Here is a 17,093-nt window from a genome sequence, read left to right on the forward strand (position 1 = left end):
ACTGGGCTATGAAGCTTGGGTAGGAGCTCATCAGGCAGAAATTGTAAAATTCTCAAGGGCTCGGATTCTGCGTCTCGCTCGCCTATGCCTAGTGCCCAGCTGCGCGCGATAAATACATGCTGATTTCTCTTGAAAAGCAAAAAGTCAGAGAATGAGAGAAAAGACTAGAGGTTATAAGGCTGGGGCCATTGTTCTTGGCCTCAGAGAAGTAGGGGTGCAGCAGGTTTGAGACCTGGGGGAGGGAGTTTCCTTAGCATCCGGGCTCTTTCTCATCCCTCAGCAACTTTAGTAGAACAGTAAAGTCACCAACAAAGAGAGGAGGGAGCTGGAAAGGGAAATTCCAAGAGAAAAGCCATCTGGTCTGGAAGCAGCTGACACTCCAGCTGCTGCCACCACCACCACAGAACTGGCTTACACCGACTCTTCCACACCCTCACCCCAAACCCCAGGGTCTCATGAGAGTGACAGCAACAGGACCCAGGGACACTGGAGCCAGACGTAATCAGAGCAAGGAGCCCGTGGCTGTGGTGGCTTGAGGAATCCGGTTGTTAGTGGGCAGCTGAGGGAGCCGCGCTGTCTCCCCTGTGTTTACTTGGCTCTATTGAGGGGCTGGAAATTTGATCTCCGTGGGGACCAGGCCCTGGTCAGCCCCTGCCCAGAGTCTCTGATGGAGCCCTGGCCTCTCAGAGCTGCTGAGGACGTCCTGTTATCTGGAGAAACAGACTAAAGAGCAAGGGAAGGGAATTGCCCCAGTGTAAACTGAATCACAGCAGCTCCCATTTATGGGGTGCTTGCGATATGCCAGGCCCTGGGCTAAATGCTTTATGTATAACATCCCTACAAGGAAAGCATTATTTTTCTGTAAGAGTTGGGGAAACTGAACCTCAGAGAGGGCAAGTAACTTGTCCAAAGATACACAGAACTGGAGCTGGATCGAAGTCCAGATCTGCCCAGTTCCAAAGCTAGTGCCACCATCCACTCTGCAATCTGCCTCCAAGGACAGTGTTCACCGTGGCTGGGAGGCTGCTGGCAATCAGGCACTCCAGCCAGCGGCTCCGCCGGGGTCTCCAAGAGGATTCTCATGCAAGGGGCACACAGCAGCACTCAATAAATATTACATATGGGATTTAAACTTTGACTTTTTTGTTTGTTTGTTTGTTTGCTTTTGACTGGTTTTCAGAGTCATTCTTCCAGCAATGTGTTGTAAATTTCTGGCGAACGGAGACCATGTACCCACTGCCAAGATGCCAGGCACAGTACTTACTGGGAATAAGGCTGCTTCTAAGAACCTCATTGTTGATTCGAAAACTTACCTTTCCCATTCTTCTCCATTTTTGTTCAGTTTTTGTGGATTTCCCTGAGCCTTGTTAAACTTGTTTACAACTTCAGGCTGAATATCTCTCAGAGTAAAGAGATCTAAGTGATTGCTTTATCTGGTTGAGCTAAGTGTCTAACCTTAACCCCCTTGTGGTAATTCCAGTCCATTTTCTCACACTCAGTCCTGAGGTGAAGGAAACAGCTGTTCTTTTTCCTCTGAGAGGTCCCGTGCCCTAAGCAGGAAGAAAGGGCTCACCCCTTCCCCCAACCCAGGAATGTCTCTGTTACCTTTCCTACCGGAAGTTTCTCCACTGAATTGCTTTCCTTTCCTTTGATGCAATAACGCTTCTTTGGGCCACTTATTCACCCTTTAGGCCTTTTAGGGAAATATTCTTGAGTCTTCCCAGCTTGGGAAATTCCAAGAAACTCGAGTCAGACATCCAGGACCCTCCCTATTGCACAGGAGTCTAGACAAGGCCCCTTCTTGTGTGGATGGGGGAAAGAAGGTCACCCAGGGAGGTGGCAGCACAGCAGGTCCCTGACTTATAGTCTCCTGCTCCCAGGCCACGGCTTCCCCCTGGCCTCCTCCCGCTCTCCCAGGAGCTCTCACTCCCTCTGTCTTGAGGCCAGGTGCCCTTTGGCCAGTCTCAGAGAACAAAAGAGTTAGGCTTTCAGTGTAAAGAATAACAGGGACACAGTGATCACCAGGCCTCCGGCCTTCCCCTGTCAACTTCTTCCTGGATTTTGTGCCCATATCCTATGTCGCCACCGGAGATCTTGAGTGCAGACTAATTCCTTGTGAGGTGACCTCACCAGCAGGGCCAAGATTCTTGGAGAGCAAAAGAAAGTAGTGCCAATTCAGCACAGATACACACACACACACGCACACCATCTCCATATGTGTTAAGGACAGTATAGTGGTCTCTTGGGTCAGCAGGCTTTCTTAGCACCCCCTGGCCCTCAAACCTCATGACCCAGGCCTGCAAGCTCACCAGCAAATTCCCACAAATCTTCCCAAAGCCTGAAACTGAGTCACAGAGTCGAATCCTAGAGCCAGACACCATCTGTGTTCCTACCCAGGGCAGAAATCCTCTTCCAGTTTGCCAAGGGACATGGAGATCATGATCTGTCAAGGCATCTCACCCCACTGTTCGACACCCCTGGAGGCTGCCTGGAGGAGCAGAAGGAACTGATTTCAAACCTCGACTCCAGTATATGCTAGTTGTGTGGCCTCAGGTAAAGTCGCTTTACCTCTCTGAGCCTCCGTTTCTCCATCCGTACAGTGGGGAGTAAAATGTTTGCCTTGTGGATCTGGTCTGAGAATGAAATGGGAGAACATATATGAAATGCAAATGTCAGCTGCACTGTGCGTGCCCCTGGAGACAACGGAGCGTAGTGATCATCGTCATGAGAACCACCGCTGCATCTACTAGAGCATCTACCGAGAACTATATGCATGGTCAGTGCTCAGTGCCTTACGTGGATCATGTCATCTAATCTTCACAGTGACCTCCACAGGAAGCATGACATTGCCCCATTTTTCAGATGAGGAAGCCAATGATGCTAAGTCACTTAAAGAAGGGTGTGTAACTAGCCAAGGCCATCGGGCAGAGGCTGGGATTTCAACCCAGGTCACCTGCACTGGGAAGCTACTTGTTTAACCACTGTAATACGTGGCCTCTTCAAACCTGCTGTTCAATAAACACTACTAGTCATCCCTAAGATTTGCTGCTGGATTGCCATGGACCCCTTCCTCCCAGTCTAAAACCCTCTTCAAGATTTCAGCATGAGAGTTTTCACCTTCTCGTGCTCTCTCCGCCGTTCATCTCCAATCTTCTGAGTTAATTCATTGTGGATCATTCAAGAGCCTTGAGCTCCTTGGTGCATCTACTGAGATGCAACACTCAGCCCCTGCCTCCAGCACCATAAAAAACCTGTTCCCCCAAGTCATCTGTGGGTGTGCCCCAGATTTAACTGAAGAGGAAATATGGAAAAATGTTTGCAGTGCAGAACGCAACTTTACATTGAACGTCTGACATCCCTGTTTTTAAACACTCTTTTCTCTCCAACCCCATAGCTCCAAGAATTGCTCCCTGCTCGATTTGCCTCATAGGTTCTTGCCTCCACCCATGAGAGTCCCTCTCTCCTGCTCCCCACCACTTGCCCCCAACTCCAGTCTGTTAGGGATAGGAATTCTGCCACCTCTTGCCCTTTATCCCAAACCCTCCCACAGTCACACCCATCCAGGGATCTTCCAATGACCTAGACCCACCCTCTTACAGGGCAATGGGGCTTTAATCGGCTTCTTCATTCCCTGGCACCATGCCTGGTGTTTGGTGGACACAAGTGATAATGACTATAGTAGCATAGGGAAATTCTTCTTCAGGTTAAGTAGCAACAAGCTGTTTTCCAATTGTGATCCTAAAATATCAAAAGTCTCAGACATTTGAAATTATCTTACTCAGAAGTTCTCAATGAGGCACAACCTGCCCTTATGGGGTAAGACTGTCCTGTGCATTGCAGGACACTTAGAATCCCTGGCTCCCTGGCACTATCTGCCAATAGTACCCCACTTCCATCACTGCGACAACCAAAAATGCTCCCCTATATCTCTCACACACACTCATGCACAAGCACATAAGCATGTGTGTGAGCGCACGTGTGCGCACGCACACACATACACACACACTGGATGGAGAAGCACTCTTCTCATGTCACTTGAAGGGTAACAGAATTAGCCGCCCTAAAATACGCCATCTTGGAATATCAATTTTTTTGAGCTGTAGGCACTTGAAAAACAGCAAATGTAGGGAGAGGCTTTCTCTGAACTCCCCTTATCAGCCTAAAAACAGATTTTCCTAAAGGAACTCAATCATTATCAGTCCCCTCTTAGGGAGTGTCATCAACCAGGGGGACTGACTCTTGTCAAAGGAGAGGAGACTAGAAGTCGATGTTACATCCAGACAAACTTTGTCACAAACTATCATACGTCCCCACCATTCTTCTAAGGACCCATTCATCTCTCCTAAAATTCATTTCCTCTCCCCTAAGGGACCTACATCCCCCTTCCTTTTCCCTATTAAGATGGGGCTGAATTCTGAAACCACCTCCCTGAGTTACTCTCTCTGCGTCTCTTCCACGTATCCAGATACATGTTAGTAAACTTCCGTGCGTGTCTCTCTTGTTAATCTGTCATTTATCGCAGGGGTGTTAACTTAGAACTCAGAAGGGTAAAGGGGAAATTATTTTCCTCCCTTACACACATGTGGATTCACAAGATCAAGAGAGACAGTGGGCCATGCAAGTCAGGCTGGAATGCAGGGCTCCTGCCACCGCAGGGAGAGCCCGGCCGGGGAGAACTGCGCCTCCGCTGCCCACTGAGGAGGTCGAGACCAGGGACAAGGGCCCTCTTGTCACTCAACTCAAGATCTCTGCAAACCAAATCCCTTGGCCCCCCTGCCCTAAAGGCCAGAAGCGTGCCAGGCAGATACCAACAGAGCAAACATCAACCTCTCACGTTTTGAGGGCTTACAGACTCTGCCTGGTTACCAGTCAACCAGAAACATCAATGTCAAGTGAGGTTAGCGAGGAGTGCTGCCTGGGAAAGGCTGAGCGGCCAGACCTCCCCCTGGCAGCTCTCCACAGCCTGGCCCTGGGATTCCTGCTGTCAGCTGCCCAGAGACACAGGGTGGGGGACTGGAGGGGGGATTTCCAGAATCTAAATTTGCCAGCAAGCCATGCTTTCCAGATGTGAGGACACACCAGGCCAAACACATAGCTCCAGTCCCACTAGAGACATAGCGCCTGGTGCGGGTGGGGCCAATGGTAGGCCCAAGGAGAAGGGCATGACCTTGACTGTACCTCCTACTGTGCTCAGAGCACCTCCACTCCTCACCTCTCTGAATGAATAATGATGATGACCCCTTCCCCCCATTTCACAGATGATGAGACTCAGAGGGCAGGGTAGTACGCCACAGAGGCCCACGGACCTGCTGCTTACTAGCTGTGTGACTGAGGATATGCACTCCAATTTTAGTTTCTCCTGGATCAGCAGGAGGGTAACGCCGGCCTCGAGGATTGTTCTGAGCCCAAAAGACATTCACAGAATAAATCTTTTGGAACTAGCAGGTTGAACAAGCCACATTGGTGATGTAATCAAAACCACAACTTGATTTGGGGGTCTCCTTATCTCTTTAAAAGGCAGTCAGTGGGGTGACTCCAGAAAGGGATGATTTTTCTGCTGGGCCTTAGGTAATTGTCTGAGACAATCACGAGAATGCCTAGATGTATGCAGAATTTTCTGGTCCAGAAATAGGGGCAGTGGTCAGCTTCTCCTCTCCTTACTGCCAGATCTCATCATCCAGGCTACAGTTTCAACCCAGCTGGGGTTTGAGCAGTAGCCAAGGGAAAGAGCAAATGGGAGCAACAGGAAAGTCCTTACCTGGGGGTTTCGTGGTAGGCTGGCTTGATGCTCTCCAAGCCTGCATTTGGCTTTCTTGGACAGTTCCATGGCGGTGTCTGAGGATCCCAGTTGAACCAGCTGCTCTCTCTCTGCCTTCATACAGAGAGCCCTCTATGTAGACCCTGCCACATAAAGACCTCCCCAAGAAGACACCTCCCCCTTCCAGAAGATTCTCTCGGGCAGATACTAGAAGGGCTGCAGCTCAACTCTCCTGGCTCACATCTGCCTCAGGAAACACCCCCTGTGTGAAGGGTCAATCCTCCCACTATCAACCCTCTCCTCTCTCTCCCCTGACAGAGGCCACTTGAACTTTCTCCAGTCCCCAGTGTCCCCCAGCTTCTGGGAACACAGGTCGGGCTTTCTCCAGGTGGTTCGTTAAAGTGAAAAAGGTAGCAGCCCCCTCACACTTCCAACCCCTCTCATGTCCCTACCCTCACGACAAAAGCTTTCTTCAAAGAAATTTCTCACAAATCTTCTCTCCTTTTCCCTTTTTTCAATGTGTTATATTCAAGGGCCATGGCTTTCTCTGCCACTTTCTTGTAAATTCTGTATCCAGTGACCCATATAAGCCCACCTGCACATTGATAGCTGTTGTCCACAGGCGTGAAGAGCCGCATCTTAGCCTCCCCTTCCTCGCATTGTAACTGGCTTAGGGAAGAGGGAAGGATTGAAGAGGACCTGCTACTGTGGAGAGGAAAGTATTTTTCAGGTAGTGAATGGTAGAATTTTTAAATCCTATTTTAAATCAATAATGAAATATATATCCACTGTAGAAAAATCAAATAAGCATAAAGAAAAATAATGAAAACTACCCATAATTCCATTCCCAGAGACAAATGCCATGAAAATGCAAAGTCTTGTTTTCTGTCCACATTGATGGCGATATAATTTATAAAGATAATTTGTGTCTCTGTTTTTCCCTCCGAATCACCTCTGCCACCTTCTCCATTGTAGGAGGCAGCCTGGTTGTCACCATATCCCTCCTTGGCTTGGGGTTAGGGGAAGGTACTTTTTCAGGGCTGAAAGACAGAGCTTCCTAAAGAGAATCCCTGCCTTCATCTTTTGTGAAAATCTGAGCTCACAGAGGAGCCTGTGCTAAGTGTCCTAGAGGGACAGGAGTACAGGGTTGTGGCTTTAAGACCAGAGAGAAAGGGAAAGGGAAAGGAGGGGATCCCAATCAGAAATGGAGGTGGGGCCCGGAGGGGGTGGCCGTGAGGTTCATTGAGGCCGAACCCCATACACTCCCTAAACCCACAACCCCCGCCAAGGAAATATCAGGGAAGCTAGATTGAGGGGAACATGAAGCCCCGCTCCATCCCGGCTGGTATGGACAAAGAGGAGAGAGAAGGGGCCCCCGAATGACTGAGATTGAATGTTTCACTGGTCCATGGATGGACTGGGTGGAGGTCTGAGTCAGATCTAACGTAGTTTTTCAAAATAGAGACAAACATGAAATTTCCTACATGTCTGAGTTTCTGGTTGATATCTGTAAACCTGCTACACTCTAATAATTTTTAGAAGTTTTGGTATACGCAGATTATAGCACATACTGTAGCTAGATTTTGTACCCTGTTTTCCTTTTAATAAGTCACGAGCACTCCCTTCGATCACTGAATATACTTTTAATTGAATTTTTGAACTATTAGACACATAACATAAAAATTACCAGTTTAAAGTGTATAATTCAGTGGTTTTTAGCGTATTCACTATGTTGTACAGCTATCACCACTATCTAATTCCAGGACATTTTTATCATCCCCCAAAGAAACTGGTACCTATATGCACTTAGTCCCAATTCTCCTTCCCCCATCTCCTGGCAACGACTAATCTACTGTCTATCTCTATGGATTTGCCATTCTGGATGTTCACATAAATGAAACCGTCTCTGGCTTCTTTCTGTTAGCATGTTTTCAAGGTTCATCCATGCTATAGCATACATGTTGTTGCATGTAATATACTTGAATAATATTTTGTTGTATGGGTATACTACATTTAGTTTATCCATTCATTAGTTTATCGGCATTTGAGTCATTTCCATTTTTGAATATAATGAATAATGGTGCTATGAGCATCATGTACAAGTTTTTGTGTAGACAAATATTTTCATTTCTCTTGGATATACATCTAGGAGGGGAATTGCTGGGTAATATGATAACTCTATATTTAGCTTTTTGAGGAGCTGCCAGTTTTCTGCTGTTTTCCATGGTAACCACATCATTTTACATGCCCATCAGCAATGTATGAGGATTCCAATTTCTCCACATCCTCACCAACATTGGTTATTTTCCTTTTTTTTTTTAATTATAGCCCTCCTAATGAGTGCGAAGTAGTATCTCATTGTGGTTTTTATTTGCATTTCCCTAATGACTAATAATGTTGGGCATAGATATGTTTTTAAATTGGAATTTTAGTGGCCATGTAAATTCTATCATAGATTGCTATATTGTATTTTTTAACGAGTATTTCTTTTTAATTTTTTTCAATTATAATTGATGTGCAACCATTTGCAACAACATGGATGGACCTAGAGCATAGTAGCTAAGTGAAATAAGTCAGACAGAGAAAAATGAATACTATATGGTTTCATTTATATGTGGAATCTAAAGAACAATATAAATAGACAAAACATAAATAGATCTATTATGCTATAATGTATTTTTCAATTGGCTATTATTGAATCTTCAAATTGTTTCTATTTTTTCCAATGCATTCATACATCTAAGCCTTTGTATATTGTAATTCTCTCTGATTTAACCTCATTCATTTATTCACTGATTCATTCATTCATTTATTCAACAACTCTCTACTAAGCCAGGCCTATTCAAGGTGCCGAACAAAATCTGATCCCTTCCTTCCTGGAGATTCCAATCTCGTGATTTAGTAAGCAACCATGCGAAGAAGCCTGTCATCAGAAAAGCTGATAAGAACTATGAAGGAAAAGCATGGGGTGCACATGTAGAGAAGTGTGTCACGAGAGTGGCAAGGCCTGAGGAGGGAAGTTAGCCCGGGCTGCATCAGAGGCAGGGGAGAACATTCCAGGCAGAGGGAACAGCATATATGAAGCCCTTGTGATGAGAAATGGCTTTGTCTATTTCAGAAACTAACAGAAGACCTGAGTGACTGGGCAGACATGAGGAGAGAGGGAAGTCAGGGGGAGGTGGAAGGGATGGAAGTGGAGGGAAGAGGGATCACGTTGATTGACAGCCAGCTGTAGGATGGCTAAATGTGGAGACAGTTGTTTTCTTTCCAATGTATCATTTTTAAAAAGCAAAAGAGAGATGATAAGAAGGAAGGAGTTGGGGAGAGAGGATTTCTGAAGACAGCACACTTAAACTAACGGGTTCTTGCCCTATATGTTCCTACATGAGCCAGACTGAGTAGCTATCAGTTACCCAGGCACTTCTGTCACCAGCCATGTCTGTGTCCAAGCTGAGCAGCTTATACATGGGCACACACTACACTACATGATCCTTCCACCCTGGTCAGGGCTGCCTGGACCAAAGGGGGTGTTTGAGCTAAAAGCAGCCAATCTTGACATTGGCTAGCAGTGTGAGAAGTGACCCAGTATGGTCTAATAAAAATAAATAAATATTTGTTCTTTGTCCTTGGTTCCTGGCACTGGAGATCCTAAATTCCTTGGAATTCATTGTCTCTTGTACGTTAATGAGATGACTTGTAGGAGGACCTAGGTAGGTTCAGGATGGGACTGGTTGTCTGCACTGTGACTCCTGGGAGGGGAGAGAGGCTAAGAGATTTAATTCAATTACAATGCCCAAGGATTAAATCTATCATGTCTACATAATGAAACTCCCATAAAACCCTCTAAACAACAAGAGTTTGGAGAGCTTCTGGGTGGGTCAACATATCGACTTACTGGGAGGGTGAGGTGCCTGCAAGGGCATAGAAACCCACCCCCTGCCATATTTCGTCCTATGCATCTCTTCCATTGGGTTGCTTCTGGGTTACATTCTTTATAATACACCAGTAATAGTGAGTAAAGCATGTTCTTGAATTTTGTGAGATGTTCTAGCAGATTATGGAACCTGAAGAGAGGGTTGTGGGAGCCTCCAAATTCGTAACTAGTCAGTCAGAAGTATGGGTGATCCCGAGACTTGCAACCGACATCTGAAATAGGGGCGGGCTTGTGAGACTGAGCCCTAAACCTATGGTGTCTGCTCTAACTCTGGGGGTTTGTGTCACAACTGAATTGAATTTTTGGACACCCACTGGTGTCAAAGAATCAGAGACCAGGTATAAGAGCTCATTTAGTCACCTGGTGGGTGACTTCCAAACCAATCAGTTCCTCATTTTGTATAAGTTGAGATATGTACTACTCTCTGAGTATAAGTTGAGAAGTTGGGAGTGAGAGCCAAAGCTGAGATACATGAAGAGAAGCAAAGAGAAACTCTGGGGCTGCAGAGGCCAGGAGCTCACAGGACTATAAAGCAGGAGAAACAATGAGGAGGCGAAGGCCACACAGAAGCAAAAGCCCTGGGACAGAAGGAAAGAAGATGCAGTAGGCAACAGTGGCAGATGGAGGAAGAGGCAGAGAGGGGTGGGGAGGCCTCAGCAGGCACGCACTAGAGAAGGCTGCTGGAGAAGTCCAAGTGCTGGATCTAAACAACTCTCCAGTTCTCTAAAGAGCTTTCCAGACTCCAAGAGCCCTGGATGAGCTACAGTGGAGATTCTGTTTAACTCATTTCCTCCTGCATCCTGCTTGCTGAAAGTAACCTGGCAGTATCTCTGTTCCTTACACACATCTCACGTTCCAGGCAGGAGGGCCTGGGCCTAGCTCAAGAATCCCTGGCCCCATTTGGCAGAGGGGAACTTGGAAGTGAGAGAAAGCTCCGAGGAAAGGCATTGAACATCCTCGGCCTGAGTGGATAGGGCAGCAACTAAGAACAGGGGTGCTGGGTGGGCAGTGGGGAGGCAGTGGGTACAGCTCAGATCCAGAAGCCAAGAAGCCCAGATCTGACTCTGAATCACTGTAGGATCCTAAATAAATCTTATGCCCTATTTGGGCCTTAGTTTTTCTATTTGTATAAGTAGTTGATTTCTACGTCCCATCCCAGGGTGAATATTTGGTGTATCCATGACATAAGGGGCAAAAATCATCTTTAAAAAGCCCTGGAATTTCAAAAATCCAATAAGCCAAAAAATATTTTCATCATGTGTTTAAGAAACACAACATCAAAAACTTAAGATGATTGATACAATTTTGTTTTTAAAATCTGGAATGAAAAACTGCACAAGATCAGGATATTTGAAATACTGGGCTCCGAGGGCTGGTGGAAGGAGAGAGGTTGGATCTGCTGATGACTGTCTGTCTTGACGCCAAAAGGGCATCTTCCACTCTGGGACTGAAAGAGCCCCAGTTTAAATCTCTCAACATTCTAGAATATCCGAAGAGTCCAAGATCCTAAAAGGGCTCCACATTTTAAAATTCCAAAGGTTCTAACATTTCCAAGATTTCAAGACTTCTAAAGATTGTGAAAGCTCTAAGATTTCCAAAATTCTCAAAGACCTCAGCTCCCCAAATCCTAAAACCCTCCAGAACCCACTTTGAGCCTACATGGAATCCAGCTTGAGGACTATGAAAGGATCATCTGTAACTCCTGCTTTTTCTATGAGCAGGGGCGACAGCCACCCCTTCAGGCATGGCTATCCCTGAGGGTCACGGTAGGGGGCAGTATTTTCTGAGTTCAGCGCGGTCTCCACGATAAGGAGTCCAAGGAGTCCCTGAGCAAAGTGAATTGGACCTTAGTCCTTCTCCATGACCCTCTGAGCCCGCCACTGTTCTCCATGCCCCTTTGGACCCCTAATTCTTCTCTAGGAAAGGACAATGCGTCTGGGGCCATGGGCTCAAAGTTCCTCCTTGTCATTTTTTCCAATGCATGCTGCCTTCAGAGAGCTCACAGTCTGGCTGAAGACAGACACTTAAGCACTAAGGAGCCCTGGAAGGGATTTAGCCGGGCAGTGGCATGGCCAGACTCGACCCCTTTTGGTGGGCCTCAACTTCTGCCCTGCCACTAACTGCATCCCCGCCTACCAGCCTAACCCAGGTCACATCCCACAGATGCCGCAGAAGGAAGAATATTGGAGGCTCCAGTTGGTAGCAGCCTGGTGGGTCCCCCGAGACTGTTGCCTGCTTTGGCTTCCTGACACCTTGGTCCTGCTGCTCTGTCTGCCCACCCCAGACGTGGTCCTTCACCTCATGCCCCATTGGGGTATCTCCAGTTCAGCTTCAGCTCTAGTTCTGTTGCTCCCTGAGCTGGGCCCTCCTTTCCATTCTTGATCCTCATAAGATGACCACGCCTCTGGGTCTCAGGGAAAGAAGAAAGCCTGTTCAGGCCAGCCCCCCACTCCAGTCGGCGTCCCTCCACAATGGGCTGTCCCATGGCAGCTGCAGGTGGAGGGAAAGACACTTTGGGATGGGACACAGATCCAGAGCCCAAATTTGACTGAATACTCCCTGGCCGTGAACTCTGAAAACTTCCATTTCCTCCACATGAAGGGAGATTTTCATTCCCACCTCTCAAAGTTATAGGGGAATTGGGGGACAGTCTGCTGGTTCCTTATTTGTTAAAGGAGCCATCAGTGCACTCTACCCCTCCACACACGATCCCCCCAATCCTGAGTGAGGCTCCCCAAAGTAGCAGAACAGAAGGGGAGATACCAAGGGGTGGAGAGCCAGAGATTCAGTTTTAACACAAACACTAATTGTGGGTCCCAGAATGGCCCTCCTGGCTCCATTCATGAAAGTGGTATTTTTAGCCCAGGACCGGCTGCCTGTGGTCACCGTGGGGGTGGCTGGGCCATGTGTCATGTCTGAGTGATCATGGACTCACTCTGCCCAGGAAATAGGCCTGCAGGGACCAGCTGCTGGATCCCAGGGCTGCCTTGTATCTGGGAGGAGATATTCAGCAGGACTAGAAGCTTAAACCTTCTCACCCTCAAAGGGTACCACGGGACATGCGGGATGGAAGCCATAATTAACATGCACTGAGCATTTACTAGTGCCAGGCATTTACATGAATTAACTTATTTAATCCTTAACTATGGGATTATTATCCTCATTTTATAAATGAGGAAACTAAAGCTAGAACCATTAATTTAACCTACTTGGGCCCACGCGGTAGTAGTGAATGGAGCAGGAGGATTCGAAGCCTGGCATTTGAGCCCCAGAGTCCATGCTCTTACTGTCTGGTCACTTGGAATCTGAATCCTGGATGGACAGACAGCTATTGCCACAAGGTCCTCCCACTTCAGGCTCCAGAGCCCAGCCTCACTCTCAGCCCGTAGAGTTCTCTGGGATTGCAGAGAACATCCAGTCCAGCCTTCCTTTGAAGGTGAGGAAATTGAGGCCCAGAAAGGAGCCCAGGGCGATGGAGCCAGTTGACACTAATTCCTAGGCCAGGACTCTGCTCCATGAATGATTCCATAGCACACGGTCATCTTGTATCTGCCCCCCTCCTCAGCTTATCCCTGGCTCCAGAACTCAGCACATGTGCTCTGTAGAGCAAGGAGACTGGGCTCTGGAAGCAGATTTGAGCCCTGCTCCTAACTTGCTATGTGACCTCGGACAAGTCATCTCGCCCCTCTGAGCCTCATTTTTTTTTTCCTGTGTGGAAGTGATGGGTATATAGTTGTCTGGGGATTCAATAAATGTGGACGTCCTTACCTTGGATTTTTTAACCCATTATTTAATTCTTTCTGTGAACAAGACACATGGTGTTCCTCTGCCCAGGGCTGCTTCTAGAAATGGGAGTTGGTGGAATTGTAGGCGCTATGACCAGTTGTTAGGGAGACGTTGGGAGCAAGTCATGCCATACCATGGCATCTGCCTAGGCTTCAGATTCCCAGCAGAAGAGAATGTGGCAGAAGAAAGAGCGGAGACATGGTCTGTCCATCCTCTGAGCCAGGTGCCTGGATGGGAAAGCAGAACAAGCACGGCAGAGTTCAGGTCCAGTTAAGTCGCTTCCTCTCTGGATGACCTTGGGTCAGTTTCTGCCCCTCCCAAGATCGCAGTATCCCAAATGTAGGGAGAAGCCAGAGCTCTTTCAGAGTTTTCCTTGCCCTGATTTTCTGTGGCTTGACCAGGGGCTTGGCACCCTTGTGTCTCCTGCCGCCCCCTCCTCTGACGCCCCCCCCACCTGAATCTCTGCCCAGGGAGGCTCCACAGCCTGGCTTCTGGGCTCATTCTGGGCTTACTCATGACTCATGAGGGCGGCTCCCTACGGTGGTCTCAGCCCCTGAGTCACATGGCCTGCAAGTTCAGCTCCACACAGGTAACTTTTTCAGTTATAAATCCCAGGTGCAAATTTCCTGGCCAGAGAATCTGATTGGCCCGAGTGGTGGGATCAGGTGGTCAGTGAGCTGGGTCTTGTGTCATGAGCCAGGGGTGGAGCAGCTTCTCCAAGAAGAGGGTGTGGATGAGGAGGAAATGACGACATCTCTAATTCAGACACAAAACAAATCCACCTGGAATGTAAATTATTTACATGGAAAAATTTATCTATACTAATTCCTCATTTTCCAGAAAGCTATCAGAGGCTATCAAAGTAGGCGGGGAGGGAACTACCTCCTACTCCCAGCTGCCAAAATAAAAGTAAAAGGTCCATGCCTTTAACTTATTAGGGGATCTTCTCATTCATTGTTTATTAACTCTTATACTACAAATTATTCTAATATACATGGGTTATTTGTTTTCCACTAGGGGGCGTTGTCATGATATTGGTAAGAAGCAACTGCTGACATGCTATATAAAGAAGAAATACTCTAAAATACAAAAATAAAAGCAAAACAAAACTTTGAGAAACAAACACAAGGATTTAGCATCTCGGGGGACATTTAGTGTCCCCCAAGCACAGTGATCATACAACTTAGGAGTCTCTAAAAGTAGCATGCATACAATAGTTGAGGCTCACAGTGACAGCCCTTGGTCATCAGGAATTAGTAAAATTATGTTCCCTGACCTTCATTTAGGATGACATAAATAGGTACACATTGTGAAAGACTTCCACTTCACATAAAAAGAAAGAAAAATTTTTTTTTAGTTTTTCACAGAAGGAATAGACCTCATCTGGAAAATGCATTCTTGTGGAATAATGCAGTTATAAATGATGTATGACTACACAAGGGTTTACAAGCCAATCCGACCAAAATAATAAATGGCACAATTTTGAAACCAGACTGTGTAACTAGCTGCTAGAGTTTCATCGTTGCAGGAATAAAGTGCTTTAACAGCGACTTCAGTTGGATTGAAGACCTCAGGGACTTTGCCAGGGACTTGATAACAGATAATTTTCAGGAGCAATGCCCTGTCCAGACCCACCACATGACTCTTACCCTCTCGCCTCAGGATTGACCCTCATACTGGTTATGAGGCAGAAATGGCAACTCTGCAGAACTGTAGTGCTGTTCAAACTTGAAGCCTGAGCGGAAAATCCTGGGTCCTTGGGGCAGTGAATCCCCAAAGTTAAGCACACCTAAATTACATGGATGCTCATAAACCACATTAGGACATCTGGAGGAAGAATCAAGAATATGCATTTTAAACACATTCCTTAAGCGATTTTGATGCATATGGTTCATAGAAACACTGCTCCTCCCACTTCACAGATGGGGAAGTTGAGGCCCAGCGAGAAAAGAGCGATGACTCGATGTCACGCAACAAGTCAGAAGTTGAGCTGGCCTCTGGCCTGCCCAGGGCTTCTTTCCACCACATTCCGCCTGCCCACCCACGGACTGCCTCCTGGGGCTGCTTACATTCCAAGGAACCTTGTAACAGGAAAGGAAATGTAGGCCGTGCCTGCTCCGATGTTCGAGCGACCATGATGACTCCAGGTTCCGCCAAACACAGCCCTGAGAGCCCCGGCTGCCAAGCCGCATGAGCCTGGTTTTTCCAGATGGGGTTGGAGATGAGATTACGAAAGCCAGCATTTATTTTTATTTTCCCAAGAAAATAAATCAGCAGGTTTGCTTCAAGAAAAGTGGTCAGAGGAAGCAGTGTTTCTAGCCAGGAGTTGGTCTTGAACTCCTGCCAGCTCCTCGCAGCCCCCTTCAGGGCTGTTCTGACATCCTGGAGGTGTCGATAGGGCATGGAGTCAAGACCTCAGACAAAGCACCTTTGGGCTTCAGATTCAAGAATCCTCTCTTGCCCATAGCCGTGGCTACAAGCTCGGAAGGTGGAGGGTTACTTTCTTCCTGCGGACAAAAGAATTTCCCCCACCCAAAAACACATCTAAAAATGGAGGGTGGTGGGTATGTGATTTCTGCCAGGTTCTGCAATTATGGCAGTGGTTCTCAAGGGAGATAAATTTGCTGTCTCCTGGGGGTGGGAGGGGGCATTTGGCAATAGCCGGGTACGTTTTTGGTTGTCACGACTCAGGAGGTGCTGCTGGCATCTAGTGGGTGGTGGCCAGGGATGCTGCTGAACATCTTACAATGCACAGGACAGCACCTCACAACAAAGCCCCCCTTGCCCAAAATGTCAACAGTGCTGAGGTCGAGAGGCCCTGAGCTACGGGCAAGTAGCCCACGATGTTAGGAGTCTGGGTATGAGTCCAAGTTTTGCCTCTAAATGCTGTGTGAGCTCAGCAAGTCTCTGCTCTCTGGGCCTCAGACTCCCATCTGCACAAGGAAGAAGTGGAGAGGCTCCTCTCTGGGGCCCTCACCAGGTTTGTTCATTCAGGGCTCGGGAGACCAGGAGGCCTGAGACAATGGGCCTCACTTCTGTACCTCAGATGGGGATGTCAGGAGCGGGGGGCCTACCCAGCTCCCTATGCTTGAGGGGTGCACAATCAGCTGTCCTGAGCCCCTCCCCCAAAGCGCAATATCTGGAACTCCTGCTCCACCGCGAACAAACGGAAAAACCATTATCTGAAGATGACATCACTTTGCAAAAACGCAAGTGAGTGGTTGCAGAGCAGAGCTCCAGGGAAGCAGTGGGAAGAAAGGGCTCGAAGCTCAGAGTGTGCCAACCACTGGCAGCGCCAGCATCCAGCACCTTCACGGATCTCAGGACAACCCTGGACAACTTACTAAACTTCTCTGGACTGTGGTCCTCCCATCTCTACAATGAGAGGCTGAACCTGGGGAATGCTAGGAGCCCTGCCCATTGTGAGAGTCCAAGATCCTGTGATTGTCTAGGTCAAGTCTCGGAGGGCCTCAGGGCTGCAGGTGCACAAAGGGGGCCTCTCCAGGCTCAGGGAGCCCAGAGTTAGGGGCTGAAAGGAGAAGAAAGTGGCCACCCTGTCCAAGATGTCATAAAAATGTATGAAAAAATACTCTACGTCACTAATCATTATAGAAA

The 17,093-nt window shown here is 47.6% G+C and overlaps 1 long non-coding RNA gene across 1 annotated transcript; it reads right to left on the reverse strand.

The window, feature by feature from the left end:
* Nucleotides 1–13,435: 13,435 nt before the first annotated feature.
* On the reverse strand, nucleotides 13,436–15,964 carry LOC120605813 (uncharacterized). The gene is made up of 4 exons (XR_005653736.1): nucleotides 15,548–15,964; nucleotides 15,128–15,305; nucleotides 13,991–14,260; nucleotides 13,436–13,705 (listed from the first exon to the last, which is right to left on the reverse strand). It is a non-coding gene; the product is annotated as an uncharacterized LOC120605813 (long non-coding RNA).
* Nucleotides 15,965–17,093: the final 1,129 nt, after the last annotated feature.

The sequence above is a fragment of the Pteropus medius genome, unplaced genomic scaffold (genome assembly GCF_902729225.1).
Source record: "Pteropus medius unplaced genomic scaffold, Ma_sr-lr_union100, whole genome shotgun sequence".
NCBI lineage: Eukaryota > Metazoa > Chordata > Mammalia > Chiroptera > Pteropodidae > Pteropus > Pteropus medius.